We start from the raw sequence: 18,408 nt of genomic DNA, 5'->3' as shown, positions 1-18,408 counted from the left end.
ATGCCTATTTTCCAATCTTCAGGGCAGCACTGCGATCTGGAGTTGCTGCAGTTCAGGCTTAGGCTTAACATTAGAATAAGGAATATCCAAAAGCAAAAGAAGACAAAAAGATAAATAACAAAAAAGCTCATAAGAAATGCTTTGTGAGTAAATGGGTGATCTAAATTATTTGTTAAATTGATCTATTAAAAAAAAAAAAACAACTATGAAGTATAGAATCTGTGAGGACCAAAACTTTTAGCTGGAGATTATAGTAGAAGAAAATAAAAGTCATTTCACTAAGAGAAAAGACAATATGTATCATGCATAGAATTACACAGAAGGTGGGTCAATATTTATTGATCCATAAATATTGATTGATCAGAGGAAACGCAAATATTTTCCTCTGTATGCAAAACATGCTCAGTGCAATGAAAACATTGCTTTAATCATTTGACCTTTAACACAATGTACAACAGCTCAAAATGTGCTGCATATCTTTAAATCTACCTGTATCTGTTTCTATGTTTTTTTTGTTGTTTTTTTTTACAGAGAAAAAGGACAGTTTCAGGATCCACAGCTCGGAACATTTTGGTCATTCTTTTTAAACGGACTATTTCTTGTTTCTGAAAAACCAGGTCTCTTTCCCTGTGGGAGACATCAAGGCGGCCCTTTCACCTGCACCAGCTCAGAATCAACTTGTGTTGTCAGTCAGATCCACGCAGGCTACAGCGGCAACTCACGCTGAGAACACACACACCTCTTTCATCTCACATTCACCCCTCTTGACATTTGCTATCTTCACCTCACTTCTGCAGTGATTGTTTTCATCTCGTTCTTTCTCTCTTCCATTCAGTCTTTTCTCTTAAAGAAACAACTCACATTTCCACAACGAGCTCATTTTTTCTCCCCCTTTTCTATTCTCATGAGAGTTTTTACCTCCATGCCCAGTTTAACAGTTTTCCCTTTTTGTCATAAGTTCTTTTATATTCACCAGTGTCTTTTCTTCCAGTGACAAAACTCATTGATTCAATTGAGTTCAATTCAAAAATATTTTGCCCCAAAGTGAAATGAAATGCAGGCGTAACTCATATCCTCCAAGTATGTTGAAAGAAAGAGTCATTGTGGATGGTGATGCTGTGGGCAAAGAGGATCTCCAATAGTGATCAATCCTGCAACAAATCAGAAGAGGTCTTCCACTGAATATCGTTTCTGTATGATAGTCACATGACTGTCATGGCAGCTTAATCTGCAGACAGCAGAGATTATATTCCACACATCTGCTTTTTGCCACTTCCCTTCTTATCTCTCTCTTGCCGTACAGTCAGAAAGCCGGGCAGAGACACTGGAGTCGGGTATTGTGATCCCGGCCCATTATGATTGATGGAACCGATGGTTTGAACTTCCTCCTCCTCTCTCTGCTCTTTGGTACCGCTCTGTATCCATGGAGCCTCCTCTTCAACTCTTCTGGAATTTCAGGTCATAATTTTGGTTTTACTTGAGCTTTTGAGATGCTAATCCGCTTTTTCTTGTTTTAAAAAAAAAAAAAAAAAAAAAAAAACAACTAATACCCCTTTGTTATGGTGATGGTAAGCAAAAAAAGTAAGTGCCAAAATCCTTTCAACAGCACAGCATCCAAAATCAAAAAAGATGAATAACAATCCAAATATGTAATGCCTCAACTAAAAAAAAATCTAAAAAAGAAAAACAAAAAGAAAAACTCTACAAAAATGACAGAAAAGAAAAAAAATCAACTGAGCTTCTCCAGCATGTTGCTACAATGAACGAAGCAATTCTTCCATTGATCTAAATCTAGATCAGCTAGGAGTGTCACACCTAACAGAACAGTACAGCAGACATACTTCACAGTTTTATCAGTTCATATACCACAAATAACTAATGAACCAAAATATTAGTGCTACATAAATTATACGTAAAATTTTGATTAGAACTGATCCGAGATTAATCCTGCTATCAAAGAACTCAACCCCACAGAACTTTGGTTAATTGTTTGGAAGATTCCTTCACCTCGGCTGGTTCACTTTCCTTAAACTCCTGCCATTTCTACTTCTCACCTCTGCAAATGATAATTTCCATAATTTTACTTGACATTATTCAAATACTGTCATAAATATTTATGCCGAGTTCTAGGAGAGAAAACAGAAAGATACGTGTTGTAGAGGCCAGCAGAGGCTTTCTGTTTCCACATTCCTGGTAATGGAAATTATTCAGTTCAACATTTGAATAAAAATTATTTGCTGAAAGTCAGAAAGCCAAAGTAGAAGTTCTAGACAAATGACACGAGTTTTAATCGTCATCTCCTAAGGTCATCAGCTGACATGAACAATCCCCAAACCTGCGTTTTCTAAAATCCCTTCTAAATGTCTATTTTGCAATAAATTGTATTGATATTGAGTCAGACATTTGTCAGGAAGGGTTCAATTGTAAGTCTTCTCAAACTTAATTCCCTTTAAGTTACTTTAACACCAAAACAAATCATCACTTGGAAAAAAATAAAATAAAATACAGAAAGGACACTGAATAAAAATAATGATGTGCCTTAAAACTAAAAACAAAAAAAATGAATTAAGTTGCCATCTAAAAAGCAATTACATTTCAAGAGTGATCCCATAATAAATTGTTTCAGCTTTGATACAATATAAATATTACATTTAAATGCTCTTCAAGGACTCACATTTTACATTACAAAAGGTCTTGATCCATTTTTCCTAAATAAATATAAATCAAAGTTTTATACTGTGAGGGGAAAAAAACGAGTGAGAATAAAACTGAAGGTAAATGGTCTATTTCCTAAATGAGCAACGTAACTGTAAAGCAATTAAAGGAGAGTACATAATAAAAATATTCATCTCAGCTGCTAACAGTTTTATTGTGTCAGCATTTTTACTAATATCTGTCCTCATTAAGATATTCAAATAATCTCTGCACCTTCTGGGGCACTGTCTCCAAGAGGAACCATGTTCTATTCGGTTCCATCAGCACAGAGCAGCAAAGTGGATAACATGGATCACAGAACCTTTCTCCATGTGGAAATAATCCTCATGTCCAAAAAAGGCAAGGAGTATTTTTTTACTGAGTTTCACAGTATGAGTGGTTCTTCTTAGGGTATGGAATGATTGATTTAACAGGGAAATCTTGTTTCTCTGAATTCAAAAATGATGTTTTCATGGTTCTTTCTAGTGCTTTTGCATTGATGGTTCCGTTGCTGGTGTCTCTCAGTAAGGAGATGGAAACTAATGGAAAATGAGAAAACTGCCGGTGGCTGTAACTGCAAAAGGGTTTGAATTTTTTGCTCCATTTACCCTTCTTAAATGTTCACCATCATGCTGTGATGAGAAGAGATTTTAAGGGGCTACAAGAAATGTAACCCATATTCCTTGTCCACTAAGCTGGAATTTACCTCTAGGAAAATGTTTTATTATTATTATTATTTTCTTTCCCGCGATTTAACAAGATTGAAAATAAATATTTAGCATGATCAAAATGATGAATAACAGGAGTGTTATAATTGTCAGTAATGGTTGCTTTGTAAGATCATTTAGTTGAAGACAGGAATGCAAGGGTGTGAAGGGCAGAGTTTTAACAGGCTGTGCCAGTTTGTAGTTCAGGAGGAGGATGGCAAACTGTCTGAATAAAACAAAAGGAGAGTAGAAGTTAAAACAAAGAAGGACAGGTGAGGAAATAATACAGACAAAATGAATGAAAAGGGAAGGAGACACAGGAGGAATCTGCTGGTCATCATTTAATTTTCTGCTCGCAACTTGTTGAACTACGTCATAGTCAAAGATTGCAAATAGCTGAACATCACCTGCTGAGTTCAAAGTGGAATAGACATTACAATAACCCCGGGGATGAAAGTCAGAGAGGAAGAATAACCAACTGGCCTATTGTTGAGGATGAAAACAATTTCGGATCCTTTGGATTTTGAACTCAGTTTCACAATGCTGACTGCTAATGCCTAGAAATACGACTCAATGAATTACCAGATCCCTGTACTGGGGGTGGATTGGATCATACTGAGACAGAACTTTGATGTAAAAAAAAAAAATTCTTGGCCAGGATCTATTTAATTCTTTTCTCTGTCCACGATCAATTGGAAGCATAACTAAAACAAAAAGACCTCAACTCTCCGTTTTAAGGACAGGGTCAGAATAATAGTGTGCTTTTTCCTGCAAAAGCCTTGTAATACAAACAACACAAAATTAATTTAAAGAACTATGGACCTTCCTGGTCTGATGCTTTGATGCGATGTAAACCTTCTAATCTCGTATCTAAACATTTAATGGGGGTCTTTTAATTGGTCACCAGAACAACACTTAATTTACACTTCAGCAAATATTATGAAATACTTACACCCATAAAGCACATCAGGCTCCAAAGGGTTCAGATTATTTGAATAGTAAATTGGTCGAGTGATCCATCTCTGATGATTCTAAGAATCATACGAATCTTATAAACATACAAAAATATTCTGCAGCAGACACAAATATTTTAACACAATCCTAAATGCTCAACACAACCACGGATTTGCTACAACAGTGACACATGTCAACATTCCACATTATAACAACTTCATCTGGTTTGGATGTGAGCGACAGAAGAGAATAATTTTATCAATGTGTTATTTCAGTTCTCTCTGGTGGCTTTGCGTTTAAAAGGATCGATGTAACAAAAACAAATCACTGCTTCTATGTGTCTTACTTGTAGGCAACCTGCCAACTCAATATTAGGACAGTGCAGCACTAAGGATGACGGTAATCACGAGGAGATCTTCTAGGTAGATTGATATAGACAGAAAGAGAGACAAAGAAAGACAGAAAAAAAGAGCTAGACAGATGTATTTAACATGCCACTCCTCTTGTAGGACATACCGCTCATTGTTCAAGCAGCCTTAATCCCAGTGGCACTTTTTTTTTTTTTTCTGTTGTACCTGAGAAACTGATTTACTGCTTCACAGAGTTTTCACTTTGAGAAAATGAACTGAAGGAAATCTATTAAAAGTCTGACCCTCTGAGGTCAACAAACAAGTCTAGTCTCTGTTCGTCTAGCTCTCCTGCAATAAAGTTTTTTTTCCACAAACTTGGAAAAAAAACAGAGACAACCACATGCTTAAATGGACATAATTTATCTGACAATTTTAGGGAATTTACAAGGCTACAGCATAAAAAAGTGTAAATTCGATAACTATTGAAAACGTAGACATATATTATCATCATCTTCATCATTTCTTTTTTTTTTTTTTTTTTGATTGAAGCACCAAACCGAACCGTAACTTCAAACTCGACTGGTACCGAACTACTATTACACCAGGGAGCAATCTCAAGGGTATGTGTCTTCCGAAACACTTTCAGAGGACACCACATAATTCTGCTTCAGCTTGTCACAACCTATACAACGTGCCAACTAACCATCTACAGTCAAACAGTATGGAGAATGAAAGTCTGTTGTGTTGTGGTATGGAGATAGGGGTCATTTGTTTTTCTTTTTTTTTTTTTTATCTATTACTTCCACTGATTTCTGTAATGCAGTTTGAGTGTTTTACTGTAAAAGTGAGTGTTTTACTGTAAAAAGAAACAAAAAAACAAACAAACCTGAATGATAACCTTTATTTTCTACTTCACCTCTAAACAGTTGTCATTCTTCTGGACAAATTAGCAAACGATACCATACATTTTTCTCCCATCCCATCCTCTCCCAGAGACGGATATAAATCCGGACCCGCATATGCATGCAAAAGTCGGTCAAACGTAATATACAAAGATACAGCGGGGTTAGTTCTGAGCTGCGTGTCAGCTGACATTTTCTGTTCCACAGGGCCAATGGCCTGTGACAGACATTCTTACAGAAAACACACTTTGAATAGGAAAGTAGTTTCTGTTTTCCTTTACTGAAGGCACACTCAAGGATCGTTGCACATTTACATATGAATGATTAAAGACTTCTCCATGTCTAATTTTAAAGAATGCACTTGCCACACTCTTAGCTACTCTGTACATCTGTTGTCTCACCCGATTAAAAAAAAAAAAGGTTTCAAGACTCATCTCTGCTATCCAGAACCTAGATTTCTTCATGGCAGATAACACATTAGAGGCACAAAAATAACATTTCTGTATTCCAGTTGACTTCATGTTGATTATGAAGCTCCTTATTGCTGATCTGCAGAGCTCTGTTGCTTTCTCCTTATTATTCCTGTAACAGTCCAACATAATTTCCACTAATTTGCATATGTGGAAAAAAACACATCGCCAACTTCAGTCTTGTATTTTCTCCCTTTCAACAGTAACATATTTCAGGAGGAGCCCACATGGGGCAGCAAAGTGCTCTCTGGAGATCTGTGACTTCATTTTTTAGGTATTTCGTAGCATTATTTTACATTAATCTTAGATCAATTTTTCAACTGAAGCGCTATTATAAAATCTATATTTAGCATTAAACAAGGTAACCCAGAAATGCATGAAGAAAAATCAATCACAAACCAGAACTGGAGTGAGCAATGTGAATATGTCTGCCTTTGTAACATAATAAAGGGTAAAATCAAATGGAATAAAAAAAAATAAAAAAAAAACATGTAGTGATGTCAGCAGAATTCACAACAGTGATCATGAAGACAAACCATAACCAGTATATCTATGAAGTCATTTTCCTGCACATGTCTGATGTTATGAAATTCAATATAAAAGCACAGCAATGAATCCAGTGTTCATGAAATTTTGCAAGTCATTTAAGTGTAGTGTTTGTTCAATTCACACAAATAACTGAACAAACACCCATTGACAGGGAAAGCATTTAAAATATGTATATAATTGATAACTAGGTGTTAAAACTTTGACAAAAATAAGCTATGTTTATGCTGTTGCACGACATTTGTTATAGAACCTGTAAGAGGCATGTCAGTAAGGTTTTTAACATCCTTAACTGATAAAGCAATGAGTAATGTGAAGAGTATGATTCAGACTGTATGCAAAAAACGCTGAATGTATTCAACTGGCCTGTCTGTTCCTCTTCATAATGGATGCTGCAGTCATATATCTTAAAGATAAACAGGAATCATCATTCTACATGACAGCAGCAACCCGTGATGATGGGATGTAGTGGACTGATGGAAAAGTGCTACGCCCTAACACAGAGAGAAAGTAGTAGTTTGTAATCCCAGTGCACCGTAATCACAGAGACATCATATTCATCATCACATCCAGACATACAGAGACACGGGAGGAAACAGAAGACTAATGCCTGTACAAAAATAAATGCTTCCATCACTTTGCTGACAACGGATATGAAGGTGTTTACTTTCAAAATAACTCTGTCTTTACTTCTTCTTTTTTAGACAGAGTCAATATGTGTGATTTTATCCCCACAGACATCTTCCAACACCAGAACACACTGCATCCTGGCTTTACTTGGTTTCACTGAGTTCCGTGTTCTGCTCTTACAACCAATTGAGAGACCAGACTTGAAAGCTCTGTTTCCTTTAAACATCAGCTGTACTTTACTTTTGAATCTAATATCATCCACATCACCTCCTTAACAGTCTCCACATGAAGGTCAACATCTTGCACACTGCAAAGTCACTATTGATAATGAATCAAATACTGTACCATCCAATCTGCTGCCACCGATATAAAATCTACTTTACCTAGAGCTTCAGAGTGATCAATATTTCTATTGATTATACCCTCTTTATGTTGTTAAATATTATTACATTTTATTGCATAAATATTTTTCCATTAGCCAAATGAGAATTTTTGAATTTGTCAATATTCTGCTCTCCTTATTTGCGTCAATTTAGCAGCAAGTCTACCGCCAGTTGAATGAATACTTGAATCAGGATGTAGCTTTCTTAGCTCCACTTTATTTTGGTGAACCACATACATGTTTTAATATGGAGTATAACTGTAGCACAGTTATAAAATTGTTAGTTTTAATTTAGCATTATTAGAAAAAAGTTCAAACACAAAATTAAAATGCCATATTTGAAATAAATTAGCATGAACTCATAGGCATGGCGTAGTAATCAAATTGTACATTTACTTTAAGTATTCTTCACAAATAAGACATGAAATGAATTATACTCTTGAATATTAAATCAAAACTTACAGATAGTGGTGTAGATGGCATAAACGGAAAGCAGATTACAATAGATTAACTTTCTCACAAGTGGCTGAGTGAAAACTAAAGAAAATGGCTGACTTCCTGTTGCATACCCAAGCTGACCTTCAAAATAAAAGACTAAATAGACTGAGACTAAATTAGCATTAAACACCTATCTCACATCAAGTTAAAGGGCAGAACAGTCACAATTAGCATTATCTTTGCCTTTATGCAAAAAATCTAATGCTAAAACATTTTTCCTTTTTATGACATTTGCTCAGTTTAAACTCCATATAAGCAATTAAGATTGGAAAAGAAACACAAAAACGACAATAGAAATACTCAATGCTCAATGAAAACGCAGTTCACCAGAGCAAAGACAAAATATATGTCACTGCAGCAACAAAATATAGAGAAAACAAAACTTGCAGGGGGAAAACATGTAATGAAGTAAAGCACTGTGGTCTGCAGAGCTTTGTCACAGGCAGGGTAGAAAAAACACTGGTAAAAAACAGATGGAACAAAACGGATTGTGGTGAAAATGTCATTGGAATTATTTGGCACATTATGAATAAAAATAAGAGACAAAGGAGGCTCCAAACCGATAAGTAGCTTAAATTCTCTATTCAGTGACAATGGGAAATTATTTAATTTCAGAACTACAGTAATTGCCTTCAATTATCCTGTGTGAAAGCAATGGGACTTAGCAGTAGACATGTACAAGACCTCGCACTTCAGAAACTATTTTCGCATCATCTTAAACTGGAGTTTAAAAGACTTAATTTTTTTGTGGCTCTAAGAACATACCCCAATATTTTTGGGGGGGCCTTCTTGTTGAATAAAATCAATTTTCAGTATAAACAGGTTAAATGTCTCACATTCTCATTTGGAGTAACATTGATGTTTTATAAGCTTTTGAGTTTTTTGAGTATTAGTTAATTTTAAGACTTTTACATGCACAGTTAACTAATGAAAACCTACAAACATTCATCAACCATCAAGTGTTTTACATAAGACTAAAATAAAACACCAAATACATTTCCTGCTTTAGAAATAATTTTTTACATAAAATTTAGTAGAGATACCCATCTTTGCTCAAAGTATATTGAATATAGCATGCTAGTCTTGCATAAAACAGATGAAAGAAGGATGAAAGCATACTCATACACTTTAATGTTATTTGATAGAATCATCAATATTCAAGGTGTGAGAAAATAAGACAGTCAGAAAAAATTAGCCACTGTTTCTGTTTCATTAGTAGTATCAGCATTTATTAACTATTTATTTATTTATTTATTTATTTTTTTCCAGTCATTCATCCCATTGTATTCTATTCCACAGCTATGTTTTGGGCACACAGCAATAGAGCAAAGTGTATATCTTTGCCAACAACAAAGCTGTTAAAACAGAAACAAGTAAAGACTGCATGAAATCCCATTAGGCAACGTGATAGAAAATGTAATGCTACATATGCTACGGATTATCAGGAACAGGCCAGAATTTGTTTTGTTACGGAGCGGTTCACTGGTCAAAATTTTAATAATTTTTATCCTGGCATCCAGGATTGATACTCTCTCAAATTAGAGGCATTGCATGTATTAAGTCAATTTTCAGAAATTTCCAAGGAGTCACAATGTTGCAAAAAAACAATATTTGCAATAACTTATTTTATGTCTGATATTGCTTAACATCTTCGCCACCAAGAGAATCAATCTGCTAGTACAAAGTACGGAAGAATATTTTATTTTAACTTATGTTTAAAAGTTCTCCAAATAAATCAGGTTCAACTATCAGTATAAAAACAGCACCGAGAAGCAGAGATAACCAACTGTACTAAACTGCATCTGTATCCTGTCAGTCTGTCTTCATCCTTCAACTTAGATACATCTACCTTAGAGGCTTGATAGACAACAGACAGATTGTTTCTGTGCTCAGCTCAAGGCATTTAATCTCACACCTTCCACCATCCGTACCATCACTGAGGTCTTCGTCGCTGTCAGTAAGCATCTACTCAAAGACCAAAGCCCTTATTTGTATTTCCGCCTCTGGCTGTTTATTTCTCTAATAAGACGAAGCAGATAACTTATCTCATAATATTCTTATGGATTCTTTCACAAAGGTTGGTTATTCAGCCATAGCAAAACTCGATATGATGTCTGCAGGAAGATTTTGAGGTGAATAGTCAATCATTTACTTTCTACTTAATCAAAGGTCAAATAAAGGCGCCCGTCATTTATACTACATTTTATTTTAAATTATGGAGCCTTATTATTTTTCCTGTCTTGATGTTGTTCTATTTTTGATCCTTGGCAATATTTCACATTTGGCTTTAAAACTGAGATATGGTGCCAAGTGTAGTCAAGTAGTGTGCTGGCTGCAATTTCTTGTTCAGTGTCACTTGTCAGTTGACCTTGTTCACAACTTAGAGATGCACTCTTATTGTCGATGTCCTATCAGCTTATGACAGATTATGCCAAAAAAACAGATTTTCAAGTTATTTTGGTTGTTTATTTTCTAAGCTGCCACATCTCTCTTGGGGATACAACAGATGCAGTTGCTTAGAGGAGAAAGCAGAAAGCCTCATTTATGCTTTGTATGTTTTGGCATATCACTACCCCACTTTTTAAGAAACCAAATTAGTGCTTTTTTTTCTGCATTATCTATAAATGAATAATGAAGCAGTTAGCAAATATTACAGTGAGACAGTAGATTTTTTTGGTTTCTTTTTTACTTAAATTGATTAGAATGGATTCAAAACTCTGCGACACTATCGATGTAATGTCACCTTACGGTGATTTTAACCGCAGTACAGTATATCAGTTTGCTGTATAACAACACGTAGCAAACAAGTAATATTTGTAATGTTTCACAAACTAATCTAAGCATTATTATTCTATTGGGAGGAACAGAATGATAATTAGTGCTGATCGGTCCTGTGTCTCAAAGCTGTTGCATCTGTGATAATGTCCTTTTGTAAATTTACGCTGCAGCACCCCGTCACTGGAAGAGTTTCCCAGCACCAATCCACTCTTGTGCATGTCCTTGTGCTGGAGTCACGGCAGCTTTGAAGCATTCTTCTGTCTAAGAACCCCCAGTGAGTCGAGGGAGAATACCAAGGCAGAGCTGGCCTTCCTGATCTGTTTTTAAATTCTCTCACCACCTTAGATGCTACGTAGAAGGTAATCAGGAATGCCACTGAACTGTTGTTTCAACCTGTAAGAAAATATTTCTGCTTTTCCTGATTGAGAGTTGACTGGTCAAAGTCATTTTTTAACTTTGACAGGGCAGCTACTCTGCTAATCTGAAGCATTAACGTGTCCTCACAGGTTCCAGGTGAGCCACCGTTTCAGAACAATACAATTTAACCATAGAACATTACTTCAGTCTCTGATTTGCTCTGATTGATCAAGATTTAAGGTTTGTTAAAAAAAAAAAAATTAGAATTTTTCTCTGTGTGCTGGATTTGTGTGCAAAGATTGTCTATTAAGTCTTCTCTTATAGGACCAAAGACAGAAATGTTCAGATCGTTTTATTTTCATTCCTGATAACCTTTCTTGAAATAGATTTGTTTCCCTCTCTTGCATTTATTATACATCAGATTTAAATAAGCTAAATTAGTTAGAATAACGCAGTATGGCGCACGCAGTAAAAATTTATGGAAACTTTGCGTTCACTTTATGAAGAAATCTGTAAAAGCTTTTTGGTTAAAATAAAAATAAAAAAAGCAATTAAACTAAGTTCCCTGCTTCAGTTACCATTTTCTGACTCGTCACTGTCATCTGTATCTGGTAAATGTGTGACCATGACAATCTGAAGAGGAGAATTGAAGCTTAACATCAGAAGCCTTTTAACTTTATTAAACTGTCACATCAAACATTTTTCATATAGCCAGCAGACCTCAAGGGATTTAACATTGTAGTTGGAAGCCTGAGAGGTTGTACTGAGTATTAAACAGATCCCATAACCTCTGCAGGGTTCACCTTGTCCCTCTTTTTCTGTCATATAATCTATCCTTTGGGGCCTGTTAGGAATTATTGCTGGTAGGAGACTAATTTATGACATATCACTTATTAGCGGTAATTTATGACTTTCATTAGGTAGTTTATTAGGTTTTTTTTTATTACTTTTTATTACCCATGTTTGTTGTTAAATTACAGTGAACAGTTTATGAAGGGCTAGGGAAAAGAGGAAGGAAACACAAGATTTTGAACTTTTGTAACATTTTCTTCTATTATTGAACTTTGTAGGCGCAAAAAGGAAATCACATCTCCCAGAATTTCTAATGGATTTCTGTATCTAGTAATTTCACTCTGTAATGGATTTTTTACTTTTCATGACTTCTCTTCTGTGTGAAGAGATGAAGAATTGCATCTGACAAAGCATTTCTTTAACCACTTCCAACCCAAATCCACAAACAAGTGTTTTTGTTTTTGTTTTTCTTTCTTGGGAACTTAATGTTATTATGAAAAAGATTGTCAAACATAACAGTTTTATAAACATGTTCACTCAGCACCAATGTGTTGATCTAATGTGAAATTAACACAGCACATTTTCTAAAATTTCAGAGCATTTCCTTAGTAGTTTCCTAGATCTGATTCAAAATATGCATTTTTTTTATTATTATTTTCATATTCAAAGTGGATTTCCCTAAAGCTTTTTTCTGGCACATGACCACATTATTGTGGCATCTTGTGAGTCAGTAACTAAGAAAGTTACATTCTTTGAGTGCAATATTTATTTAATATGAAACAAACAAAAAAAATCTTTGTAGAGCAAAGCAATAATTTGAATGCGATGATCAGTTTTTCTGAGAACGAACCCTTTTGAATCATTCAATCAATACTTAATGTAAACTAATTTGAAATATCTATTTTGTTTCAATAATGGGTTTAAGTCACATCTCAATCAAGAAGCTTGTTTTAACAGGGTTCATGTTTGTCAACGACAGGAATAAGGATTTCTATGCCTAAGGTTGAAATATAATTACTGAGTAATTAATGTTTTTTTTTTGTTTTGTTTTTTTTTTTTTTTTGTAAAATGAGAACAAGTCAATTATTTATTTATTTTTTTTAAGGACTGGCATCTCCAAAATTCTGTGATTGATTATGTTTTCTTTAAATCGAACACCGAAGCTACCATAGTGTGCCCTAAATGTCTGAAAGGAAAAATACACAATTATTGGAGGAGCAAATATAAACTGTCTTGGAGTGCATGGAGATGAAGCACATAAACATAAGTGAAGGATAAATTTGTTAAACATTCTTGTCTTTCACAATGGACTTTTCTAAGCATTTTGCCAACATCGCTTAAAAAGAAACAAAAATTCCAGACTAGCAGCATCACTCAGTACTACGATATCAGTGTATCAGTTGTCAGTGGTTATGCTAGCCATGTCTGAGTTTCTGATGTGTAGCCTGATTTGTTTTGGCAGTCTGTTGGTCAGTGAAATTATTAAAATTCTGAGTTAGCGACTGTTTATGATAAACAGTAAATGTGGATGTTTACTTTCCTAGACAACTAAAATGATGAACATCAACAAGTGAAAACGTGCAAAAATTCTCAATAAATTCAACTTATTAACAGACATTTTCTTTGTTGCTTTTTTACACCACCTTGTTATGAATGAGCACAGTCTTAAATTTGCTTCTTGGCCAAAATTTAAAAAGTCACTGCTGTGCAAAAAAAATCTGTCTGCTTTCCATGAATAATGACAAGCTGCTACAGAAGTGGTGCCAGCATCTATCCTTAGTTTGGACCTGAACCACAAAAGCCTCAATCTAAAAATTAGGCCTGCGCAGCCTGCATTACAATCCTGGAGTTCATGATGTAAGCTGTCACCAGGACAACAAAACCCAATGGCTGCAGTTCAAAACATAAACCAACCATGTGGCTGTCACCACATGACAGGTGCAACAACAGAAGCAAGCGACAACTTGTCAGTATCACAGTAGTGAAGTGCAGGATAGAGTGGTGGGACTGCCTACCATTCAAGTAAGGAGGATGGTGGAAACTGTACCAGAAGCCAAAACTATATATACTGCAAACATATCATGCACAAAGCCTTATTGAAAAACAGAAACCATCTTACCTGCATTTGAAGGTGGAGTTGAAGCCAATCACGAAACAGCATCCCAGCAAAAAGGAGAAAAAAAAGAGGAAAAAGTCAAATGCAATCAGACACAAACCATTTACCATCTTTAGCTGTAATGTGCATAGGCGTAGAAACGGGGGGACGTGTGTCCCCCAATATTGGAAGGAGGGGTATTTTAATTTTCCACAGCCGTAGTTTAAAGTTGAACCCTCTCCTAATATCTAATAGTTTACATAAAATTAAAAAAGAAAAAACTGCTCCAGTGAATTATATAGTAGGCTACCCCAGTCATTGTTGACTCATGGTTGCCTAAAGCTTTACAAGACCGACTGATTTTAGTTACATTGTCGTGTAAAATATTGAATAAAATGTTATGCTACGTGACTGCCATTATCTTTACTCTTAAATTTCACTCTAAGAGACGCAAAATTACAAGAGGATCGTCCTTATTGTCTCCAAGTGTATTCTGGGTAATACTTGTCACCACCCGTCGACCAACGTCATCATCAGTCTCTTTGCAACAGATGGCAAACTAGCTATAACATTTTTATGGACCAAGTTAACAGGAGTGGAGATCCATGGAGCGGCAAAGTGAGATGGATGGAAAGAAGAGAGCAAGGAAAAGTCAAAAACTGGACGCATATTTTGTTCGTCGTCTTGGAGATGAAGCGGAGTTTTTTGTTGGCAGCGATTCAGACCCGCCAAAACTGCCAGCCCAGCCAGGGAGCTAGGTTAGTTAAAGGTAGCAGATAAATTGTTTTTAACTGTAGACTGATTATAAACTGCATCAGCCCAGCCTCCGAGCTTACATCTCATTTTTTCTCTCTGGAAGGCTGAGTTGTAGTCGCGGTTTTAACAGTTCGGGTTGAGCGCGGTTTTGAGCCAGGACAGCAGTATGGCGTTTATAGTTAAGGTTTACATTGGAGCCGCCTGAGAGAGCGGCGCGCGTGAGCCGCACCGAGTTGCAAAGATCCAGAAGTGCACGAGGCGCTGCGACACGCTGCGCATGCGGCGGGGTCGGCGCGTGCCCCTGCGTGTCTGCTTCAACGCGCACAATGAACCAAGCTCCGTGCTCATGATAAATTAAAACAAATTCAATCATTTCCATTGGCTTGATTCATCGTTTATCTTTTTATTTCTCTCTCTTTCTACCAAAAACTGTATGATAAAAGCTTTCAGGTTGGTGCTTTGGTCTCAACTAAACCTTTTTTTGAAGGACAATTTTATTTACAAATACTTCAAAATTAATTTTATTTGTCGTTTTGTTTATTTATTTTGGATATTTGAAATGTCTTCCATTTGCAGTGTTAAATGTTCATTATAATTTAAAGTTCACTGATCTTTCAGAATGTGTTCTTGCATTATTATTTTGCCATTAACATTTTATTACTTAAAAATGGTCTCGAAACAACAATAATATTGTTTCTCAAAAATCAAAATTTGTTATTGTGACAGGTCTACACACATATGTAGTGTAGTTAGTTTATTACCATGGATGGCATAGTTACTTTTAAAGAGTAATTTGATTACTCAATGAAAAATTTATCCATCAGCTAGAAAATGTGCATCTCTGTTACACATGAAACGCATCTCCCCAAGGAAAAAGAAGAAAGCAACAATATGTGTTTTCTAAAACAAAATTACAAATACGTAATTTGGATACGTAACTTTAATCTGATTATTGGATTGTAAATAGTAACACGTTAGATTACTTGATACAAGGGGTCAGATCAGTGGCGCAAAAAGTGGGTATGCGCTGTATGCAACGCAAAGGGGCGCTGCACTAGAGGAGGCGCAAAAACAATGAGGGGAATTTTTTTCCTCATCAGCATTTTATGTACTTAACAGCAGTTTGTGTATGAAATGATCGATAACAGAGGAACAGCACTGACTAGGCGCCGCTCCCCTCCTGCCAGCCGCTCTGCCCTCCCATACAGGTAGCCTGGTTCTCCCTTCGAGAACCAAGCTCTTCCGTTTTCTTTCTTTTAAATTTGAATTGTAGCGGACTCGACAACAGGGAGCTAAAGATGGGGCGGCAGAAAAAACTCCGGGGCATAAAACAGAAAACGGAAGAGGGGGAAGGATAAAGATGTTGGAGAGACGAAGAAAAGATTTTCAAAGTGGTTGAAAGGTATATTCGGAACTATTACAAGTTTTATAATAGTTTAATACAGAAATCCTCGTTAGCTCATCAGAGCCACCTGCTTTCCTCCCGCTGCAAGGCGGAGATCAGCTCCTCACCACCACAATCGCAGCTTTCCTCCCACCGCGCATTTTGTTTAAGTCTCAGAAAAATCACAATCAGGCCATAAAAATAAAAAAAAAGCCCAAAAGAAGAAGAAATACGTCTGTAGTTGAAAAGCCCATTTCCGCCTCCTGCTCTCATGTGCAGTCGCTCCAACTCACGTGACATGGCGTTCCAGCTTCAGCCTGTCATGTGATTCACCTTGCTGACGTCAGCTGCCTTGGGCCTACGCAACATACGCAGTGGAGTGGCTAGATAAGTAAACTGTCCTATGACGTCACAGAATAACGTAAGATCTCTTGTAAGATCTTGTAAGATGTAAGATCTCTGTTGTTTCTATTCAGCTTCCTTAACCAAGTGCAAGCCTCTGATACGTTTAAGACACTTTTTTGAGGAAAAATTAACAAAATGAGTTTTTTACAAAGAGTTACCACCTGGATCGGAGCTGGATTGGGACTCCATGATCTTAATAGACAAAGCTTGAGAAAAAGCTATAAGGTAGAGACCTTCAGAGACAACAGAACTCTCCAAAAAACTGGAATACTGTCCTCCTTCTGCCCCAAACTGGATCTGGTGAAGAAAACCAGCAGATTCTGCACAGGAGTCCCATTGCCGGCCGCAGAGCTTATAAAATCATTACATCTCCCAACTGAAGTTGAGTCGTCTGCAACACAAACACCCGATAGCGAATTCAGATATGGCAACATACCTTTGCTGCCGCTGCCAGACTTTGGGGCAGGGAGGCCAAGAAGTCCTTTTTAATGCCCTGGAAAGGACTGTTATTCCATTTATCTTTTTAAACTTTGTGAGGCTTTCTCTAAGGTTTTCACAGAAAAAATTGTAGCTCTTAGAGGCTCGAATACCCCGATAGATTCAGATTCCCATGAAATGCCACAATGCATAGCTATTCTTGAGCATTTTTAGCCAGTTTCTTTAGATGAACTAACCTCAGTTATTAAGCATCTGCGGCCGTCAAATTGCACCACAAATTTGGAACAAACTTCCAGAAAACTGTAAAAAAAGCTGAAACACTGAGAACCTTTGAATCTCAACTTAAAACCCACCTGTTTAGAGTTGCTTATGGCTAAATTAGGATTAGAGTAGGGTTTTGATGTCTTTGATGTTTTTAATGTTTTTATCTTTACTTGTCATCTAGTTATTAACTTCTTTTTATTTCTCTTTCACACTGTCTATGTGAAGCCCCCCCAGAAAACGTCCCAGTTCAACGAATCTATATCTAGGGGTGTGAGAATCCTTGTTAAATGACGTTTAACTAAAGTCCTACGGGGTTTAGAGTCCCAGTTGACAGCGTTTCAGCTAAAAACCTAGAGGTTGGAGTCCTTGTCAAACGGTGTTCTTGACTAAAGTCCCAGAGGGTTAGAGCCCCAGTTAAACGACAGTTAAACGATATTTAACTGAAGTCCTAAAAGGGGTGCGGGTTTTAATGTTTTTATCTTTTTTAATCTTTTTCAAAATGTCTCTCTTTCTCACTGTTTATTCAATGTCACATGCTGTTTTTATTTTAATTATGTAAAACACTTTGAAATGCCTTGCTGCTGAAATGTGCTATACAAATAAAATTTGATTGATTGATTGATTGATTGATTGATTGATTGATTGATTGATTGATTGATTGATTGATTGATAACATATTGGCCTTTTTGTTTCACTCATTTTTAATTGCTGCAATTTATCCATACATCAGGAAGGAATAGGAACATTAGGGAGGCAACAAAAACCTAAAAAACCATGATGGCTTGAATTGAATTTCTGTATTTTATAAGTGCATGATTAGGGGAGAGCCGTATGGACATATTCAAACTTGGGGGGAGGGGGCGCCGATGACATGTTCGCATACACCTCAGAAAGCATGCGGTTGCACCCCTGGGTCAGATTAGAGTAATGCATTGATGACACCATTGTTTGACAGTTTTGCTCAAGCTATTTACAGATCTTTCAGGTTTCCGATATGTGCCCCCCA

At 36.3% G+C, this 18,408-nt stretch overlaps 1 long non-coding RNA gene across 1 annotated transcript; it reads left to right on the top strand.

Moving 5' to 3' along the window:
- Positions 1 to 1,395: 1,395 nt before the first annotated feature.
- LOC106957895 (uncharacterized) lies at positions 1,396 to 18,237 on the top strand. Its single transcript, XR_001427053.1, has 4 exons — positions 1,396 to 1,407; positions 5,864 to 5,867; positions 14,752 to 14,924; positions 18,223 to 18,237. It is a non-coding gene; the product is annotated as an uncharacterized LOC106957895 (long non-coding RNA).
- Positions 18,238 to 18,408: the final 171 nt, after the last annotated feature.

The sequence above is a fragment of the Poecilia latipinna genome, unplaced genomic scaffold (assembly GCF_001443285.1).
Source record: "Poecilia latipinna isolate Pla-1442-1.1 unplaced genomic scaffold, P_latipinna-1.0 Scaffold45, whole genome shotgun sequence".
In the NCBI taxonomy this organism is placed as follows: domain Eukaryota; kingdom Metazoa; phylum Chordata; class Actinopteri; order Cyprinodontiformes; family Poeciliidae; genus Poecilia; species Poecilia latipinna.
Note: the sequence above shows the minus strand (reverse complement) of the source record. Positions and strands in the feature narration are given on the sequence as shown.